The sequence below is a fragment of the Mauremys mutica genome, chromosome 7 (genome assembly GCF_020497125.1).
Source record: "Mauremys mutica isolate MM-2020 ecotype Southern chromosome 7, ASM2049712v1, whole genome shotgun sequence".
Lineage (NCBI taxonomy): Eukaryota > Metazoa > Chordata > Testudines > Geoemydidae > Mauremys > Mauremys mutica.
The window spans coordinates 116,962,149-116,982,942 of record NC_059078.1 but is presented as its reverse complement, the minus strand read 5'-3'; the positions used below and the strand labels follow the sequence as shown (position 1 = coordinate 116,982,942).

Here is a 20,794-nt window from a genome sequence, read left to right as displayed (position 1 = left end):
CCTGCACCCCCTGGTCTTTCCTTTACCTTTTCCTTGGAAATATTGGGAATATCAAGGATCATCTTCCCTGATTTCATTCTGAGGTTGCCAATAAAGGACACAAGAGCTGGAGTGGAATCTTTCTTAGCCCTCTGTTGAAAGGATGAATGAGAGTGAATCTTTGAGAACAGCCTTTCTCCCAAATCTTTCTCAAGGGTTTGATCCCAACAGGTGTTAATGAAAACAGACCAAAGCCCAGAGTTTTAAACAGCCTTATTTAAAAATCTGTTCCCTTCTTGCTTTGCTCTTGTTTCTTGTGATGATGCACTACCCAGAGACGCCGACTTTCTAATGTGCTGGGGGAATGCTTGACACACACCCCCCCCGCACTGTGCCACAGGCCCTGCCCTCACTCCACCCCTTCCCCCGAGACCCCACCTCCACCCTTCCTCTTCCTGCCCTCACCCAGCCTCTTCCCACACCATTTTGCCCCCGCCCCCAAGCATATCCCACCATCACTTCTCCCCCCACTCCCCTGCAGTGCCTCCTGTACACCGCTGAACAGCTGATCACTGGCATGCGGCAGTCACTGAGAGAGAGTGGGAGGCACTGATTGGCAGGGCCACTGGTGGGCGGGAAGCACTGGGGGGAAACGCGCAGATTGGTGGGGCTGCCGGTTGGTGCTGAGTACCCACCATTGGCTGGAGCACCCACAAAGTCAGCGCCTATGGGTGCAGTCATGCTCATTCTCCCATTGATCACAGAATTTGTGGGATGAGAGAGTAGCTTTAAGTCAGCTTTGCTCTATCTGCATTCTTTGAGAGCCAGCCTGGCCCCTGTTGTGAGTCAGAGCAGCCCTAGGATTGCTCTAATTTACGCATGCAAAGAGACTAAGAAAATAGAGAGGTGATGCCCACCTCCAATGGTCTCTCCCGCCAAAGGGCCTGGGAGCAGGCAGGTGCCAAGCTTCTCTGGCAGCTCTTGTGCATTCAGGATATATTCCTGAGGGCTCCTGTTCTGGTCTGTTGTAAAGGTGCCTTAAAGCAATGAAGAGTTGCCCCCTTATAGATTGATTAGCCTTGTGTCAGACAGTCAGTGTTGACGTGAGAGGACCATCTCCATGCTAGCAGTTCACTTGTTTTCAGGCTGAGGTGGTTCGGGGGAGAGTTGAATTAGACATCTACTGTCAAATACTGCTCTCATTTGTAGTGTCGACACAGTGTAGAATTTGGATTTGAATTTCTTGTTTTAATTTATCTATTAATATTATCAGTGGCTGGTACGCAGCAATACACAAATAGGGCTGACCATTTAAAAGGCAGTCTGTAAAGGGAGAAAGGTGCAAGTCTGTGGCCTCTTCAACTACTTCATGATTTAAAAACAGGCCCTTAAAGTCTGTGGGATTTTTAAAACGGGTTTGTTTCCTGAGGATTTTTTTTAACTCTTAGAAATAATAGGACTATTAAGCGGAAATTTACCGCTTTAGTTATAGTGGTATAATTATATGGGTAAAGTCACGCTGGTAAATTTCCCTGTGAAGACAAGACTTCAGCCCTCTTGTCCCTCTATTTGCTGGAGGTCTTGTGGAAGGACTAAATAAACAGAATAAATGTTTTCTCAGGCCTTCATTAAAAGATGAGGTATGTCTGAGAATCATTAACAATGAGATTTTTTTTCCTGCCCACATTCCATAATACTTCTGAGTTGAATAGGGATAAACAAAGACAAACAACATTTTAAGCTGTCTGAGTATGCACTGCAGAGTTGACTTGTGCGATATGCACTGGAGTTACTTCTCTTATGATAGCCTAGCCTGAGTGAGAGCAGCCATATAGTAAAATAACATTTGTTGCTGCATCCATGTGCCAAGATTTCTGGGGACACATCCCATGGCTCTTAGTGCTGCAGTAAGCTGAGCTGTGCTGTGTATTATTTTGTGGTGGATTGTAGGAAAATTGTCTCTCTGGGTGCAAGGGCAGAAGCAGTGTTAGCCCGGCAACTCTAATTTAAAATCAGCCTGTTCCAAATGTTGGCAGACATAGTACCTATCTTTAAAAAGGTGAACAAAGAGGATGTGGGGAACTATAGACCAGTGACTCTAACTTAAACACCTGGAAAGATACTGGGACAAATGATTAAACAGTGAATTTGAAAGCAACTAGAAAATAATAGGATTATAAGTAATAGCCAACATGGATTTGTCAAGAAGAAATCATGCCACACCAACCTAATTTCTTTCTTTGACAGGGTTACTGGCCTAATGAATGGGGAGAAGCTGTAGACATGGTCTAGATGAAATTACTATAAGTTGGTGCAAAACTGAGTGAAAGATTCACACAATGAGTAGCTACCAATTGTTCACTGTCACTGAGGGGAGGCATCTCTTGAGGCTCTGGAGGGGTCAGTCTTGGGTCTGGTACTATTAAATATTTTCATCAATGACTTAGATAGTGGAGGGGAGAGTATGCTTATAAAATTTGCAGATGGCACTGGTAGATCTTGCACACACTTGGGAGGGCAGGATCAGAATTCAAAAGAATCCTGACAAATTGGAGAATTCGTCGGAAATCAACAAGCTGAAATTTAATACTTTCAGAAGGAAAAATCAAATGTACAGCTACAAAATTGGGAATAACTGGGTAGGTGGTTGTACAGCTGAAAAGAATCTGGGGGTTGTAGTGGATCACAAAGTGAATGAGTCAACATGATGCAGTTGCAAAATAGGCTAATATCGTTCTGGATGTATTAATAGGAGTGTAGTATGTAAGATGTGGAAGGTAATTGTCCTGCTGTACTTGGCACTGGTGAGGCCTCAGCTGGAATGCTGTGTCCAATTCTGGGTGTCACACTTTAAGAATGATGTGGACAAATTGGAGAGAGTCCAGAGAAGAACAACAAAAATGATAAAAGGTTTAGAAAAGCTGACCTATGAGGAAATCCAACACTTGGGCATGTTTCTTTTTGAGGAAAAGAAGACTGAGGAGGGACCTGATGATAATCTTCAAACATGCTAAGGATTGTTTTAAAGAAGACGATGATCAATTTTTTTCTGGCCAGTTAAGGTAGGACAAGAAGTAACCAGCTTAATCTGTATCAATGGCAATTTACTTTAGAGACTAGGAAAAACTTTGACTATAAGGAGAGTAGGCTTCCAAGAGAGATTACGGAATCCCCATCATTGGAGGTTTCTAAGAACAAGTTAGACAAACACCAGTCAGAGTGGCCTTGGTCCTACCTCGGAGCAGGGGATCGGCTAGTGACTTCTTGAGATCCCTCCCAGCCCTACATTTCTATGATTGATGTAACCCATGCAACTCTCATTTTGGAAAGCAAAGGCTGATATAGGACATGAGACACATGGTAATGGGCATTTTGGTAATGGCTTGTCGCAATGAGAAAACAGTGGGGTGTTTTGTTTAGGAGAGCATGCAGAGATGGAGGGATGGAGACTGCTAGGGAATAGTGGGAAGGTATTGAGCAGCACTCGAGTGGTTCTAGTTTGCACCCACACTACAGAGTGGTTGTGTGAGCGGCTGACAAGCTGTACTCACTTGAGTTTTAGGGTATGGCTACACTTACGGTTTGCAGCGCTGGTAGTTTGCAGCGCTGGTCATCCAGCTGTGCAGGGCCAGCGCTGCAGTGTGGCCACACTGACAGCTACCAGCGCTGCAGTGTGGCCACATTGGCAGCATTTCCAGCGCTGTACTGAGAGGTGCATTGTGGGCAGCTATCCCACAGAGCACCTCATCCCGTTTTGGCGCCGTTTTGGCGCTCAGTATTGTGGGAAGGGGAAGGAAGTGTGTGGGTCATTCCGCTTCCTGTTCCAACGCCCCGTGGTGCATCGCTTCACTTCCCAGCAATCTCAGTTTCGCCGTCCACGTTTCTTGCCATTGTGAGTTCAGCACGCTGTGAAATGGAGCCTGAGCTGCTGAGGAATTTGCTGCTGACTGTCGCCAGCACATCACGTTTGGCAGTTGAGCTACTCCTTCAGCTCCAAAGTGACAGTGAGGATTCCGATGATGATATGGATTTTCCTAAAGCGGTGACATGAAATTGCTTGTGGCGGTAACGGAAATGCTCAGCACCGTGGAACGCCGCTTTTGGGCTCGTGAGACAAGCAGTGAGTGGTGGGATCACATTGTCATGGAAGTCTGGGATGACGAGCAGTGGCTGCAGAACTTTCGTATGAGAAAAGCCACTTTCATGGGACTGTGTGCTGAGCTCGCCCCCACCCTGCGGCGCAAGGACACAAGATTGAGAGCTGCCCTGACGGTGGAAAAGCGGGTGGCTATTGCAATGTGGAAGCTGGCAACTCCAGACAGCTACCGGTCGGTCGGGAACCAGTTTGGGGTGGGAAAGTCGACCGTTGGAATCGTGTTGATGCAAGTTTGCAGGGCCATTAATCGCATCCTGCTGAGGAGAACCGTGACTGTGGGGAACGTGCAGGACATTGTGGATGGCTTTTCAGAAATGGGTTTCCCTAACTGTGGAGGAGCAATAGATGGGACGCATATTCCTATTCTGGCACCACCCCACCTAGCCTACGAGTACATTAATCGCAAGGGGTATTTCTCTATGGTTCTCCAGGCGCTTGTGGATCACCGTGGGCGTTTCATTGATATTTACACAGGCTGGCCTGGAAAAGTGCATGATGCACGCATCTTTCGGAACAGTGGCCTGTTCAGGAAGATGCAGGAAGGTACATTTTTCCCAGACCGAAAGATCACAGTAAGGGACGTTGAAATGCCCATTGTGATCCTTGGGGACCCCGCTTACCCATTAATGCCTTGGCTCATGAAACCATATACAGGGAAGCTGAACAGGAGCCAGGACCGTTTCAACTACAGGCTGAGCCGATGCCGAATGACTGTGGAGTGTGCTTTTGGCCGTTTAAAAGCTCGCTGGAGATGTCTCTATGGGAAGCTAGATTTGGGGGAAAGCAGCATCCCCGCGGTTCTATCCGCGTGCTGTACCCTCCATAATATTTGTGAAGGGAAGGGTGAAGCATTCAGCCAGGCATGGACCAACGAGGTGCAAGTCCTGGAGGCTGAATTTGCACAGCCAGACAGCAGGGCTACTAGAGACGCCCACCACAGGGCAACAAGGATTAGGGATGCCTTGAGGGAGAAATTTGAGGCTGAAAGCCAACAGTAATGTTTTTTTGCCTTGACCAGGAGTGACGTGCACTGGTTACAGTGCTTTTCAGTGCCTGTGTTTTCCTTGATGTTTGTTACCTGTGTTTTCATTGGGTTTGTTATCTTTCAGTTTATGCAATAATAAAAACTGATTCATAATCAAAGAAATCATTTATTTAAAAAAAATGAAGTACACGGGCAGGGGGGTTGGTTGTTGAACTGTACATTCATAGTTTCTCATATGTACTGCCAGGAGTGCTGTGCACTTCAGGATTGTACTGTTGCATGGTGATGGGGGTTGAGTGCAGAGGGTAAGGGTCGTAGTTCTCTGGGCTCATAGGTGACCGTACAGGTGTCGGGGGCAGCTGGTGATGGTGTAGGTAAGAACCTGGATGCTGGGGAACGGGACTTGGAGCTGACATTGGTGCATAGGGGAAAGAGGTTTGGGAGGGTGGGGGTTTGGCACGGTAGTGCTCTGCCTGCATTGCTACCATTGACTGCATACAGTCTGTTTGGCGCGCAATGAGGTTTATAAGCTGCCTCGTGGTTTTCTTCAGCGTCAACGCCTTTCTCCTGCTTTCTGTTTGCCTCCAGTGATGCATCTTTTCTCTCCATTCCTGCGCATTTTTATTCTCTGTTGCACACTGGTTCATAACTGCCTTCACCAGTTCTTCTTTGCTCTTGTTCGGTTTCCTCCTCAGGTTTTGCAGCTTTCTTTCAGTCACTGATAAGACTGGCACAGGACTACTCAAGGTCACTGTAAAAAAACAGCAAATGATACATTTAAGAGAGCTTCCATTGTGTATAATCTGAAGTTATTTTAAAGTCTCACAAGCATTCCTCACACATTTCAGCAACTACTCGAGAATTCACAGCCTCCCAGAAATGGTAATGGAAATTAACCCTGGGCTTTCCTTCCGCGGTCTGCTCGAGCAGGGGGGGTGCTTTCTTAAACGCAGCACCTCCATCTCCCTCAGGAATTAACCCTGGGCTTTCCTTCCGCAGTCTGCTCGAGCAGGGGGGGTGCTTTCTTAAACGCAGCACCTCCATCTCCCTCAGGAATTAACCCTGGGCTTTCCTTCCGCGGTCTGCTCGAGCAGGGGGGGTGCTTTCTTAAACGCAGCACCTCCATCTCCCTCAGGAATTAACCCTGGGCTTTCCTTCCGCGGTCTGCTCGAGCAGGGGGGGTGCTTTCTTAAACGCAGCACCTCCATCTCCCTCAGGAATTAACCCTGGGCTTTCCTTCCGCGGTCTGCTCGAGCAGGGGGGGTGCTTTCTTAAACGCAGCACCTCCATCTCCCTCAGGAATTAACCCTGGGCTTTCCTTCCGCGGTCTGCTCGAGCAGGGGGGGTGCTTTCTTAAACGCAGCACCTCCATCTCCCTCAGGAATTAACCCTGGGCTTTCCTTCCGCGGTCTGCTCGAGCAGGGGGGGTGCTTTCTTAAACGCAGCACCTCCATCTCCCTCAGGAATTAACCCTGGGCTTTCCTTCCGCGGTCTGCTCGAGCAGGGGGGGTGCTTTCTTAAACGCAGCACCTCCATCTCCCTCAGGAATTAACCCTGGGCTTTCCTTCCGCGGTCTGCTCGAGCAGGGGGGGTGCTTTCTTAAACGCAGCACCTCCATCTCCCTCAGGAATTAACCCTGGGCTTTCCTTCCGCGGTCTGCTCGAGCAGGGGGGGTGCTTTCTTAAACGCAGCACCTCCATCTCCCTCAGGAATTAACCCTGGGCTTTCCTTCCGCGGTCTGCTCGAGCAGGGTGCTTCTTGCTTCATGGCTAGACTGCCTGTTTCGGGGCTTTGTTAACCCTGGGGTTCCTGGGGTTCCTGCCTGCCGCGCTATGCAGTTGGGGAAACCAGCACTGAAACACTCCCTCCATTTCCCACAGGACTTAATACTGGAAGATATCTCCCTTCTGCGGGTTACCAAAGAAGCAAGGGAGGGTTTCCTACAACAATGCGGATTCCGCCCGGGTCCTTATGCAGCGTGCCTCTGTGCAAGCATGGTTCCCCCACCCGTCCTGGAACAGTGGCGCGGACGCGTTAGCCTGAATGGGACAGGGACCACAATGGCTCTCCCTTTAAACTTGGTCACGCGAATTGCCTATGCTCTTGCAGAAACTTTTGAAGAGATTACAGAGGCAGATTACTGCGACGTGATAGACCACATCAATGGGATATTCCATGTCTAGGCATGCAGGCATGCAGCCATACCATCCCCCCGAATCTCCCCAAACCTTTGCATTGCAATAAAAGCTGCTTACCTGGGACCTGCTCCTGTGATTCTTCTGCACCAAGTTCCAGGGGCTGCGACTGGCTAGCTTCCTCCTGGCTTGAGAAGAGCTCCTGACTGCATGCCTCCTCCGGGCTGGCTTCCCCCACCACAGTAGCCTCACTGTCTGCCTCCCCCTCCCCCTCCTCTACCGGCTCTGAACTGTCCATCGTGGTCCTTGGATTTACAGAGGGGTCACCCCATAAATCGCATCCAGCTCCTTGTAAAAGCGGCAGGTCGTGGGGGCACTGCCGGATCTGCGGTTTCCCTCGCGTGCTTTGCAATAGGCACTCCGCAGCTCCTTTACTTTTACCCTGCACTGCACCGCGTCACGCTCATGGCCCCTTTCCATCATGGCTCTCGATACCTGGGCAAAGGTATCATAATTCTTACGGCTAGAGCGCAGCTGTGCCTGCACAGATTCCTCCCCCCAAACACTGATGAGGTCCATCAGCTCGCCATTGCTCCATGCTGGGGCTCGTTTGCCACGTGGAGGCATGGTCACCTGTAAAGATTCACTGATTGCATTCCATACCTGGCTGAGCAAACAGGAAGGGGATTTTTAAAATTCCCGGGGCATTTAAAGGGCGGGTCACCTGAGGCCAGGGAAGTAGAGTCTGACCTGATGAGCAGAGTGGCTGAACAGGCATTCTGGGATACATCCTTATACCCTGGAGGCCAATCACAGCGCTGGTGTGTGGCCACACTTGATGACCAGCGCTGCAGCACCAGCGCTGGAATCCTTATTCCCCATGCCGAGAGGGGTGTTCGGCCAGCGCTGCAGCCAGGGAGTTGCAGCGCTGGAAGTGCCTTGCAGGTGTGGCCACTTACTAATTGCAGCGCTGGTGGAGGCTTTCCAGCGCTGCAAATCGCCAGTGTAGCCATACCCTGAGTCTATACCACCTCTTTGGCCAGCCAGCTTAAATGATCATTTTTTTTGTTGTGGACAGGACTCTTAAGTTATAACTAATGTTAACTTTGCAGTGAAGACAAGCCCTGTAATTGTAAATCTCCTCTCCTCTCAATTGCTTAGGTATCTTCATGTCCATGGTACTTAAGATGTCTTAGCGCTACTAGTTCTCCTGTGGCTTAGATCGTCTTCCAGGTAAAAGAGGATAGGCAGGACCTCAATTTCTAATGTAAAATTAAGATATGTGGGGTGAGGGTTCTGCTTTAAACAGCCACACACTCTCCAAACCTTCAGACTTTCTTTACACCTCACAAGGAAAAGGGGTAGGGAACAACCCCACATTTTTTCCTTTGCAACTTATGAGTAATATTTTGTGTACATGCACATGTTGTTGCAAGTCACAATGTAGTATCTTACATTTACATAGCACTCTTCACTCCAGACGTTCCCAAAGTGCTTTACAAATTGTACTTAAAGCGTAGTACTTCATCTAGTAACTAAATGCAGCCACCGCTGGTGTGGAATAAGCCAATTATTTAACATGTCACTTGAGTGTGACACAGTAGTTGAAGATGGCAATAACAGAAGCATACACTATACACTTGGAACTAGAGGAGGAATTTAGGTAGACAGTATGTGATTGTCCAACTGAAATATACCAATTACATTGGGTTTAACATCCCTGTGTGGTAAAAAGCTCTATAAATTCAAAATGCTCACAACTGGACAGGAGGGAGGACCTCAGTTTTGTCTCATCTAAGAGAAATACATTGATATATAGTTAAGTTACTAATTTTCTTTCAACACTCTTGGCATAACAGTGAATTTTATTTGAAAAATACAGTATTTATTTCTCCAGAATCATGTGGTGGTCTACTATTCATAGACAGAGACAGTGCAGATGTTGTAGTCTGTAACAATGCAGCTATTTTATTCTCGGAGAACAGTGACTTCATTTTTGATAATGCAGTAGGAGGAAGTAGGATGCTGCAGGATAAGTCTGAAAAACAGTGGTTTGAAGCCAAATATACCAGTATTTGAAATGAAAATAGGAAAAATATTCTCTACTTGGGATTTTGTTTAGAAAATACATTCTTCTAAGTATGTTCTTACCAGTAAGATTATAATAAATTAGTGTGAAATAATAATACATTGGACCTACATTACACCTGTCATGTGTGGCTCTCCAAAATGCTACCTATTAGCGCCCCAGATTTACACAGAGAGAAATTTGAAGGACAAAAGTGTCAGCAATTTTCCCCAGGTCACACAGTGTAGTCTGTCACAGAGTCAAGAGTTAGAACCACGGTCTCTTGAAAACCAGTTCCCTGCTTTATCCTCTATTTTATTTCCCGAGCTCTTGCAGCTCTTATACGCTGCCCCCAGCAGTGCATAGGGGCCAGTATTGGCTGCATGTTGTTTTAAACTCTCTACCACAATGGTTCTCAAACTTATTTGATCACCCCTCTTTCTTTGTCTGTAGTAGTCACATATATATGTATACCAATATATGCCGCAGTGGTGCTTCACTTGAATCAATTTCAGCTTCTTTGTTTTTTCACTTGTAGTTTTTTTTTCTGTTGCAAGAATGAACCAATGATCCATTGTAATAAGAGCAAAAGCAAAACTGATTGTGATCCATGCTTACAATTAAATGTGCAGACTACATTGTAGCCAACAGATTAACCTACAGATGGCAACAACTTTGTATAATGCTATGCAAGCTTAACAGAAATCCATCAAAATGCACAGCGCCATCTAGAGTTCAATGTACATTGTCATCTGAGGACCTGATATGTCTGGAGGAATCACCTTTAGTTATTCATTGCTGTAATCAAAATATGTGCAGTAATTTTCCCCCTAAAGCTTCTCACAGACCCCCCATACATTCCACGACCTCCCGCCCCAGTATGAGAACCTCTGCTCTACAGCACCCAGACCTCACAACTGCTGCTGAGAAGTAAATATATATGTAAATAAAGTCTGTACCACCCCTATCTAAAGTCAAATGAAGTTAAGCAGAGTGGGAGCCCCCTACAGGTGGCTGACTAAAAGAGAAACATCTCCTTGGAATGCAGGAAAGAAAATATCAAGGGGTGGGTAGCTGTGTTAGTCTGTATCCACAAAAACAGCAAGTAGTCCGGTGGCACCTTAAAGACTAACAGATTTATTTGGGCATAAGCTTTTGTGGGTAAAAAAATCTCACTTCTTCAGATGGCCTTTGAAGAAGTGAGGTTTTTTACCCACGAAAGCTTATGCCCAAATAAATCTGTTAGTCTTTAAGGTGCTACCGGACTGCTTATTTTCTTTCCAAAAAAACAAGTAGGTCATATAAAGCAATTATCAATTAGATGTGTCAAATAACTGTAAAAATGGCCTTCTGTTTACCTGACAGTTACTTTTATTTCAAAACTGCAAGTGTAAGATGAAGGGGGAAAACCTCACACTAGCTTCATTAAAATGTTTGTTTCGGGTTATTTCTAATCCCTGTGATAAAATAAGCAGTACGATCTCTGAAAACTCCATATTGGCTTTCCCAGACAAGATGTTTTTTATGTAGGTTCTCATATGAAGAATAAAGTTGGTTTGTTTGAGGATGGGAAGAACCATATTTACTTATGCACACTCTTGTGTATTCCATGCATGATATTTATGTCCTGCATGTATAATCATTGAACATGGCTGGTGTGGACAGCTCGCTAGTTTCTTACACCTCTGCTAGAAAACAAGCTTTGTTACTTTGGAGGATTCCTTGAATATTATTTATTATAAGATCTCAAATTTTTATTTGCTCAAACACAAGTAAAACATTTCAGAATTTTGCCCAGATAGGGATGAAAATTACTACTGTAGAATGAGATCAAAAGACAGCGAAATATAAACAAATGGCTAAACCTGCTATTGAGTTTATGGGTAAAATGAAAGAGAATTTCTTGGCTGTAATGCAGATATGTTGACCTACCTAAGACTTTCATATTCTTGATAAGGTTTCACACCACTTGCAGCCTTTCTGGATTGAAGCCAAGGGAAAGTCATGGGAATCTTTCCATTGACTTCTATACATGTATCTATCTGGAACAACCAATTCAAGATCAAAAGGGCCCATCACACATTTTGTCAAAGTCTAAAACAGGAGAGCATCTACCAGTATCAATGCAGTCTCATAACTACAGAGACTGGAAAAACTTTATCAGCTATGATCTAAAGAAACAAGGCTTTACTTGGAAGAAGGAAAACAAATAATGTTTTAACAGGATTTCTCCACATTTCTGCAGAGGAATAAAAGCAACTTTAAAAGTGGTGCAAAACAATGGCTGATAAAATATAAGAGTCAGGTAAACAGTCTAAGTATATATGCTCCTTGGGAAGGAAGCTCTCATTTGGCTGTAAAATGCCACGCACTCCTATGGCAGTGTAGCAATGATAAATAATAATCACCGCCACCAGGTTCCCAATGACTTCAAAGATGTTGTGAAACAGCCCAGAATCCTTCTTAGACCTGAGAAAACACTGCCAAAACTTCTTTGGTGACAATGCAATATGACTAATGTTATTACAAACCTTGACAACTGAGGAAACTTGGAATAGCAAGTTGCTTTTCTCATAAATTTCATGCCAATTATTTTTTCTTTTTTTGGGACCATCATGTGGAGGGAATGATAAGGAGTCTTTATATTTCAAACAAGCTAAATATAGTAGAAATGCTAGGGACAATTGATAATTAATTCTTTGCACATCTTTTAGCTTCTTTCAATCCAAATTTCTTAAGAGTTTGCAAACAATAACGAACGTAGCCTCACAACAGCCATATGGCTTAGGGGAATATTGTCATCTCCGTTTTATATATGGGGCTGAGGCCCAGGAAGGCTAGCTGACTTGCCTGAGGTCAGCATGTCCATGTCAGAACAAAGACTAGAAACACATTCTCTCAACTCCAATCCTGTATTTAAACCACTAAACTATGCTTCCTTTCATACGCCATGCTGAAAGTAGTAAGTGCATAATAATAGCTAGATTCATGAGATGAGGATAAGAATCAATATGTGTTGGTGCAGATCGGCTGGGTGGAAATCCATACCGGTATAGAAACATCTTCAGGGATCTGGTTTCCAATAAAACTATTTTGCTGGGCTATATTAACCAAATGATAAATCTGGATTGTATAGTGGCTTAGGGAAAGATTTTTAAAGATAGTGAGGGCCCTAACTCCTAATTTCCTGTGTGCCAGAAGGGCAAATTCTTTTCATAATTCCAAATATGTTCAGTTCAAGCCTTTGCCTGAGAGCAAGAACCATCCTGGTTAACGGTCTAAGCCCATTTATATGTGTTTTTTATTTGTTCAGTCCCCAAAGTATGAATTCTGGAAGTGTCTACTAGGATAACTAATTCTGCTTGAAAGAAGAAATACCAATCATGATTGGAAGCTATTAAAAACAGCCCTATATCTAGTATAAGTTAGGACCTTGGGTCAGGGGTAAGACCCTTCAGAGAACTCAGCTTCGTGACCAGAACCTTTTCAAGCTGGTTTCTCTGGATGCAGGATCAGAGAATTTATTCCAATTTAGACAAGTATCTAATAATTAATAAAACAGTTGCCATTAAGGGTCCAATCTTCTCTATCCTGCCCACCCAGAATTCCTTCGATTGTCACGTAGCATTGGACCCCAAACAGCTAAATAATGAGCATCCAGTGAACAGTACAACATTTCTCTTGCAACAGCTAGTGCTACAATCCCTATCTATTTATCTACATTGCCCTCTTTAATTTTTTAAAATTAATTTTAAAGGGGAAAAATCACCAGGGTTTTTAAAATGAAGAATGGTTGAAATTCCCATTTAGTGCCTGTTAAAATTACATTGCAACTTGCATTTGCTGATTCCCACTGTGATTCAAAATCTGAATGTTAGATAATGTATTCAGTCTTCCAACCAGAGCTGGAAGTGATGAAAACATGTCATTTTTCTGACATGTGTTCTCAACCAAGAGCTCTTTACTTGTCTCCTAGAAATACAATAGACAGCCCGTAATAGCTCAGATCCAGAAGCAATATTTTTGGGTTAGATTGTGCAATCCTTACTCATTTTACTAAGCACTAATTCACAAGAATAGTCCCACTGAAAGCAAAGGAGCTACCTATGAGTAAATCCTTACTAACATGAGGTAGAGTTGCACAATCCATCCTTTTGTGCTTTAATTTACATATATGTAAATATGGCAAAAAGTAATCCCCCCTAAAGAATGTAGCACAGGGAAAAATGCTAGGAACATCTTGCTTAAATTGTGAGAGGCATATTTTATAGCTACCATTGCTGCTGCTTTTCGAAACAGTGACTTTAAACTCCAACAAACCATGGTCTGACACAGCCATAAAAATCTATTTCAGGTGAGGAACAAGTTTTTTCTTTTTAAATATAAAATATATTTTTGATTGCTTAAAAATTAAAATATAAATAATTGTTGCGGCTTCAGAATTTTTGCTGTTCTGTGCTGTGACAAAATCTTTAAATTGTAATTTTACATTAGTTTATAATGTGGACTAGTGTCCTTGTATATTTTAAGGGAAATGAGTGAGTTATTTAGAACAGTGGATTGACATTGTGCAATATTTTTTCTTAATAATAGTGAATTATAAGGTTCTGTACTGGAGACACTGTTTTATAAGTTGTCTGTCCCGATGCACTGTGCTCACGTTGGCTCTTGCCATCCATTATAGAAGTCACTGCATTTCGGATGGATTTAGGGCTTCATCCTGCAGACACTTACATTGAGTGTAATGCTCACTATCCCAAGTTCCCTGGACTAGATTGGGATCCAGATGCAAGATGGGGGCCTAAATGTGGAACCCTATGTCCACAGGAAGTATCACTGGCACAGGGCTCTGTGCTAGTGGATCCCAATGCCATAGTTTGTAAAGTGCTTCAGGATGGAAGATGTTATATAACTGCAAATTATTGTTGCTTCTATTCTTGGAGCCTTTTTCTGACATGTGGTGTTTGGGAGTGGTGGTGGTTGTGGTTGTTGGCAGCTCATCAATTGTATACCAGTTGTATATTCTGATATTTTCCCCTTGGTTGCTGGAAAGATGTCTTCACATGCTAAGAGAAGGATTTTGATGGTTGTACAAAACTTCAGATATAGTCATGTGTTTTCTTACAATCATAATCTTGTACACTGGGAGACAGGGTAGGGAAGACATACTTCTTAGCAAAACGCACCTTCCAGCTGAGACCAAAATGAAAAATCTCAGCGGAGAAGAAGTTTTCCCCCCTGAAAGTTGGGAGTAAATTGGAAAGGGCTCAGAAAAGAGCAACACGAATGATTCCAGGTCTGGAAAACTGCCCCACAGAGACTTAAGAAGCTCAGTCTAGTTTAGAAGATTAAGAAGTGACTTGATCATTGTCTATGAATCCCTCCACAGAGAGATGATTGTCACGGTATGTGGTATAGCTTATAGCTGAGAATGCCAGTCCCAGGTTGGACTGTCAGAAAACAGGGCAGACACCCCAAACTGGTGGTGGTATCCTATAATTAGATTTCACCAAGCCAGTAACAAACGTGCACTCCTGGATTACTATAGTATAGTCTTGCCCTGGAGCCACGGACAATCGCCTTAAGTTCTCCAGCCCAAAGGGCCAGTCACTTACCCCAAGGTCAATGGATACTCTTGATCTCACCAAAGACAATGCTAAGCCTACTTTCTCTAGTAAACAAAGTAAAGATTTATTAGCTGAGAGAAATAAATGAGTTATTGAGAGGTTAAAGCAGGTAAAATATATTAAAGGCGATTCTTCTTTTTAAATCTAATTGATTGTAGTGATGTGGTATATGCTAGTTTCCCATAGGTCTTTCAGGGTTGCCCAAAATGGCTTTGGGGACCTCTGACTTGCTGTCCGGGGACATTCCAGTTGCATCCAAACATATTAAAGATACAGGATCATTCCCTTGAATCAGTAGATCCCACTCACAGAAGGCATGCTGACAAGTGTCTTGCCAACTACAAAAGCAGTTTCTCCTCCCTTGGTGTTCACATGTCAACTGCTAGAAGAGGGCCTCATCCTCCCTGATTGAACTAACCTCGTTATCTCTAGACTTATTCTTGCCTGCATATTTATACCTGCCTCTGGAAACTTCCACTACATGCATCTGGTGAAGTGGGTACTTCTGTTAGTCTATAAGGTGCCTGTAAGGGTGCAGACTCACCCCTGCAGCGCCTCCTGCTGGTCTCTGTTGGGAATTAGCTCTCCAGCCATCAGAGCGCCCTCTGCAGGCCAGTGATCTGCCTTACCAGTGGCCCCATGCCTCTCCCAGGACCCTGGTACCCCTTTCTCTCAGGTGCTGCCCCTCTGGCAGTAACCCCCAATCTCAGGGTCTCCCCTCCCAGGGGAACCCCCACCCCCTATCCCCACGTCACCTCAGTCGTGGCTACTGCCAGTCAGCATCTAGCCCCCGCACCCTGGGGCGGACCTGCAGTCTATCAGCCAATCATCACAGGCAACAAGGGCTTTGGACTGGCTTCCTTTACTCACTCTCAGGCTGCCCCTTTGCAACCCCAATACCTAGATGGGCCTATGACCAGGCCCTGCAGCCTAGGAAGTTGCTGGCCTGGGGCTTCCCAGCCCCCAAGGCCTTTCCCCAGCCCTGCCTCACTCTAGGTCCCCGGGTGAGCTCCCCAGCAGCCAGGCCTGTCTCACTCTCCAGTCCGAGTGAGACTCCTGAGCTTCCGGCTGCCCTGGCCTCCTTATAAGGCCCAGTTGCTCAGTTTGGGGCATGGCCCCAGCTGCAGCCACTTCTGCCAATCAGCCGGGGTTTTGCTCCCTTCCACAACCCCAGCCCTCTGCAGGGCTTTTCCAACCCCTTCAGGGCTGGAGTGGGTGTTCACCCCGCTACAGTGCCACCGGCCTCTTTGTCACTTTTCACCCACATAGGTGCTTCCTTTCATGGGAAAGATTAGGAAATGCAGACTGGGACTGTGAATCCTTTGTTGCTTAATGGCCCTTGCTTTGAAGTTGTTAACCTTTTCATTTACATTTCCAAGGCTCCGATCTCCAGTGGGTAAATAATCTAAACACAATGTGATAGCCAGAAACAATCCTTCATTAGTTTTTTTTTTATGAAGTTTTACATATTAAGTGAACTTGCATTTAAACGCTAATACAACCTTTTGATCTAGGGGTGACTAGGTACAATTTAAATTAACAAGTTTTATATGAGTGAAGACAATAACATTAGCATTTCACTAGTTTTCAAACATTTAGAGCAAATGTAATTATGTGGTAACATTTCCCTTTGCTCTATTCTAATAAATAAATTGGCTTGAACATGTTTGACCTTTTTAACATTTTTTTTTGTTTGTTTCTATTAGCATGTGAGTGAGTTAGCCTGCTGCCTTGGTTTGAGCTGGCAGTCGGTTTGGCAGTGTTACAAATATTTGTGATAGTAGAGGGCTCCTTAATCTAACAGATACTGGCAGAACAATATCCAATGGCCGGAAACAAAAGTTAGATAAATTCAAACTAGAAATCAGGTGCACATACCTACGGATGTGGTGGAAGCTCCATCACTTGAATTCTTTAAATCAAGATTGGATGTCTTTCTAAAGGACTTGTCCTAGCTCAGCCAGAAAGTATGGGCCTGATGCAGATATTGTACGGTGAAATCTACAACCGTGTTATGCAGAAAGTCAGACTGACACAGGAGGTCACAGCAATGATCATAAATGGTTTCTTTTGGCCTCAAAACCTATGAATCTCTCAGAATGGGGTGTAGACATGAAAGTAGAGTATAAACTATTTTGCAGCCTCCTATAGAATTCACTACCTAAGTGAATTCCATAATAACTATAAATTAAATGTAACTGGCTAGTCCAAAATCCTAAGCGGGAAAGATAATCAGCTGAAGGTCATCATTAATAGCATTCAGAGGTAGTCAACCATGTAAAAACATGTATAGACCTCTTTGGACAAGAGGTGGATTGCAATGGTTATTCTTCCTCACAGTCAATCTGCACAGTGTTGAGGTTCCAAGCATCTTTAAAAGTGGTCAATGTTTGTTCAAAATAAAATTAATTTTTATTCAGGAGATAAGTTTGGAAATACGATGCCCAATTCTGCATAACATGCAGATCCAAAAAATCTTGTTCAAATTAGTTCTAAGTTTTGGATGAACATGTCATTCAGAACTCGAGATAACCACTACTAGAGGGAAATGGTGGAATTATCAATAATAATGCAAGAAAGTCAGAAGTGTTCAATTTATATTTCTGTTCTGTACTGGGGGGGGGAAACAGATGTAGTCACATCGTATGATGACACTCTTCAATTCCACTAGTATCTCAGAGGATGTTAAACAGCAGCTACTAAAGTTAGACATATTTAAATCAGCAGGTCCTGGTAACGTGCATCAAAGAGTTTTAAAAGAAGTGGCTGAGGAGCTCCCTGGACCATCAATGTTGATTTCCAAAAAGTCCTGGAATACTGAAGAACTTCCAGAAGACTGGGAGAAAGGTATTGTTGTTCTTATATCTAACAAGGGTAAACGATCCAGTAAATTAATACTGCAGTCAATTTAACGTCAATTCCCGCCCAAATAATGGAACGGACTTTTATGGGACTTTTAAAATAAAGAATGGTAATAGAATTAATGACAATCGACATCGATTTATGGAAAATTGATAGTCAAACTTCATTTTTTTTAATGAAATTACAAATTAGGTTGATAAAGATAAATAGTGTTGTCAGACTTCTGTAAGGCATTTGACTTGGTAACACCAGATGTTTTGATTAAAAAAACTAGAATGATACAAAACTTGCATGGCATACATTAAATGAATTAAAAGCTGGTTAACTGATAGGTCTCAAAAACTTCTGGGATAATGTGTCCAGTTCTGGTGCTTGCAATTCAAGAATAATGTTGATAAATTGGAGAGGATTTAGAGAAGAACCATGAGAATGATTGAAGGATTAGAAAACATGCCTTATAGTGACAGGCTCAAGGGACTCTATGTAGCTTAACAAAGAGAAGGTAAAGGGGTGATTTGCTTAGTACTTAAATAGGGAACAAATATTGGATAATGAGCTCTTCAGACTAGCAGAGAAATGTATAATATAATCCAATAGCTGGAAGTTGAAGCTAGATGAATTCAGACTGGAAATAAGGTGCACTTTTTTTTTCTTTTTTTCAGTGAGGGTAACAAGGGTCGTGGTGTATTCTCCATCACTGACAGTTTTTAAATCAATATCAGATGTTTTTCTAAAAGATACGCTCTAGGAATTCTTTTGAGGAAGTTCTGTGGCCTGTGTTATACAGGAGGTCAGGCTAGATGATAACGATAGTTCCTTCTGACCTTGGACTCTATGAATCTATAATATCATTGGAGCATTTTACACTTTTCAGCTGCAGAAAATGTCACTACATTCAAATGCATTGTACCTTGAGAAAAATGCTGATAAATTATTACTATAGTGAGATATGTATATGTTGTATAAAAGTTAAATGCAATAAGTCTGAGAGTGGAAGGATAGATATGGAAATCAGATACCTTGTGAAGGGTTATTGTGTTTAAATTTGGAGACTATTTGATGAAAAAATGAAACAGTGTGATTTTAATCCTGTTTTAAGTGCAACTCCAGTTGCAAACTTAATGATGCTAACTCCTCTCTTTTAAGCAATGCCCAAGACATTCTGAAAGAAAAAGAGACATTTTATAAATGGACTATAAATGCTTCTATTCAGGCACACTGAAAACTAGAGTTTTTAAAAATCCTCTCTCCATCACTATAGTGATTTCTGTTCCATGATTTTAAGTCCCAAGGGGGGAAAAATTGAGTTCTGCCTACAATTATCAAGCAGGCATTGTTTAAAATCCTTGTTTTGAGCCCAGAACCTATGTTGTCAGAGACTGAGGCGATTGCAGATGATTAACTGTCTGTGTCTCCAGAAGGCAAGTATATCCCATTATTTTTAGGAAGAGCTGACTGTCCAGCAATACATCTGTTTTAATGGTGACAGACCTGCTGAAGGAGAATGAAATCATAACTCTTAGAATAAATGGGTACAATGGTGTGCACTCACCATCATTGCACCCAGGGCCGGCTCCAGGCACCAGCAAAGGAAGCAGGTGCTTGGGGCGGCAAGTCCCTTCCTCCCTCTCGGAGGGAAGGGCCCACCGCCAAATTGCCGCTGAAGAATGAAGCATCTTTGGCTTCTCCGCTTGGGGCGGCAAAAAAGCTGGAGCCGGCCCTGATTGCACCGCTATGCATCAGTGAGCTGTTGAGGAGGTTTTCATCTCTGGTGCAGCCTGTCTGTCTTTGCAGGCCCCTCAGCCCTTTGGCTGAGATGCAGTTAGTCCGACCCCCTTCTCGGGTAACAAAATATCCAACTGTAAGTCCAAATAAATATCTAGACTAATAATTCTTCAGCCCCTCTTAGGCTACAGTGAAATCTTCTGCTTCTTGGCCCTGCAGAGCTTCTCGTATGCTGCCTCCTTGGCAGGATCTCCCTGCTCCTTACAGTTCCTATCTCATCCAGCCCACATCAAGCTTAACCTGCTTCCTGTGGGTCTCTTCCAGCCTGATTGCCCCCACACCTTTCCCAGACGGTGAACTCTTCTAGCTCCTCTCTCCTGGGTCCCCTGCCAGACTCAGTTCCCAGCTCAGTTTAAGTAGTACTTTCTCTGATCCCTTTTCACTGGGATCAGTCATCACAATCAAGTCTCCACCACACTCAGCAGGGGCGATAGCAAGCTAGTCAGCCAGCCCGTGACAGGGAACTGACCAAATTACTGAAAGTAAAAATCAGTCCCACTAGACACTGTGAAATTTGGTGACAAAAAGAGAAAACTGGAAGTTCTTTTCTGTCTCTTGAATAATTACATTACTTCACATTAATAGAGCGCTTAATGTCTGCACAGCACTTTGAAGACGTGAACGTATCCTTCTAATATTCCTGTAAAGTAGATGAGCATTATCTCTGTTTTGCAGATGGACGAGTGAGGTACAGAGAGGTTAAATGATTTGCTTGAGACCACAGAGCTAGTCCGTGTTAGAACCAGAATTACAGCCCAGGAGTTCCAGGCCTACAGTTCTTCCTCAACACCACTAGATCATACTTCACCTTTTCTGAGAAATGGAAATTAATTTTTAATATCCTTGTTACTAAAGCAAGAATCTGGATTTTAGAAAGTTTTTAAATATTTATTTCATTATTTATGACTTCATAAAACCATAATTTGTACAAGAAAGATTTATTGGCTTTATTTCTCCATGACAATTATATTGTATTTCCAATCCTTATTGATCTAATGGGTTTGTCATTTTTAGTAATGTTATCTATCTACCCAAAGAAACAGCATTATTTGCCCATTTATATTTAGGAATTGTATATACATAACTGCAGTGTGATTTTTTTGTTAAGTATTAAAATGTAAGTTTTGTCATTTCCAAAACAAAATTAACCCATTACATTCATTTGCAACCATTCTAGTTTTGTAAGTGAATGGGATG

The 20,794-nt window shown here is 43.5% G+C and overlaps 1 long non-coding RNA gene across 1 annotated transcript in view; it reads left to right on the top strand.

The window, feature by feature from the left end:
• Positions 1-20,415, top strand: part of LOC123375028 — a 31,764-nt gene extending 11,349 nt beyond the window's left edge. The window contains exons 3-4 of the long non-coding RNA XR_006581298.1: positions 17,675-17,797; positions 20,273-20,415. This is a non-coding gene — a long non-coding RNA (uncharacterized LOC123375028). The remainder of the gene's footprint in view (positions 1-17,674; positions 17,798-20,272) is intronic.
• Positions 20,416-20,794: the final 379 nt, after the last annotated feature.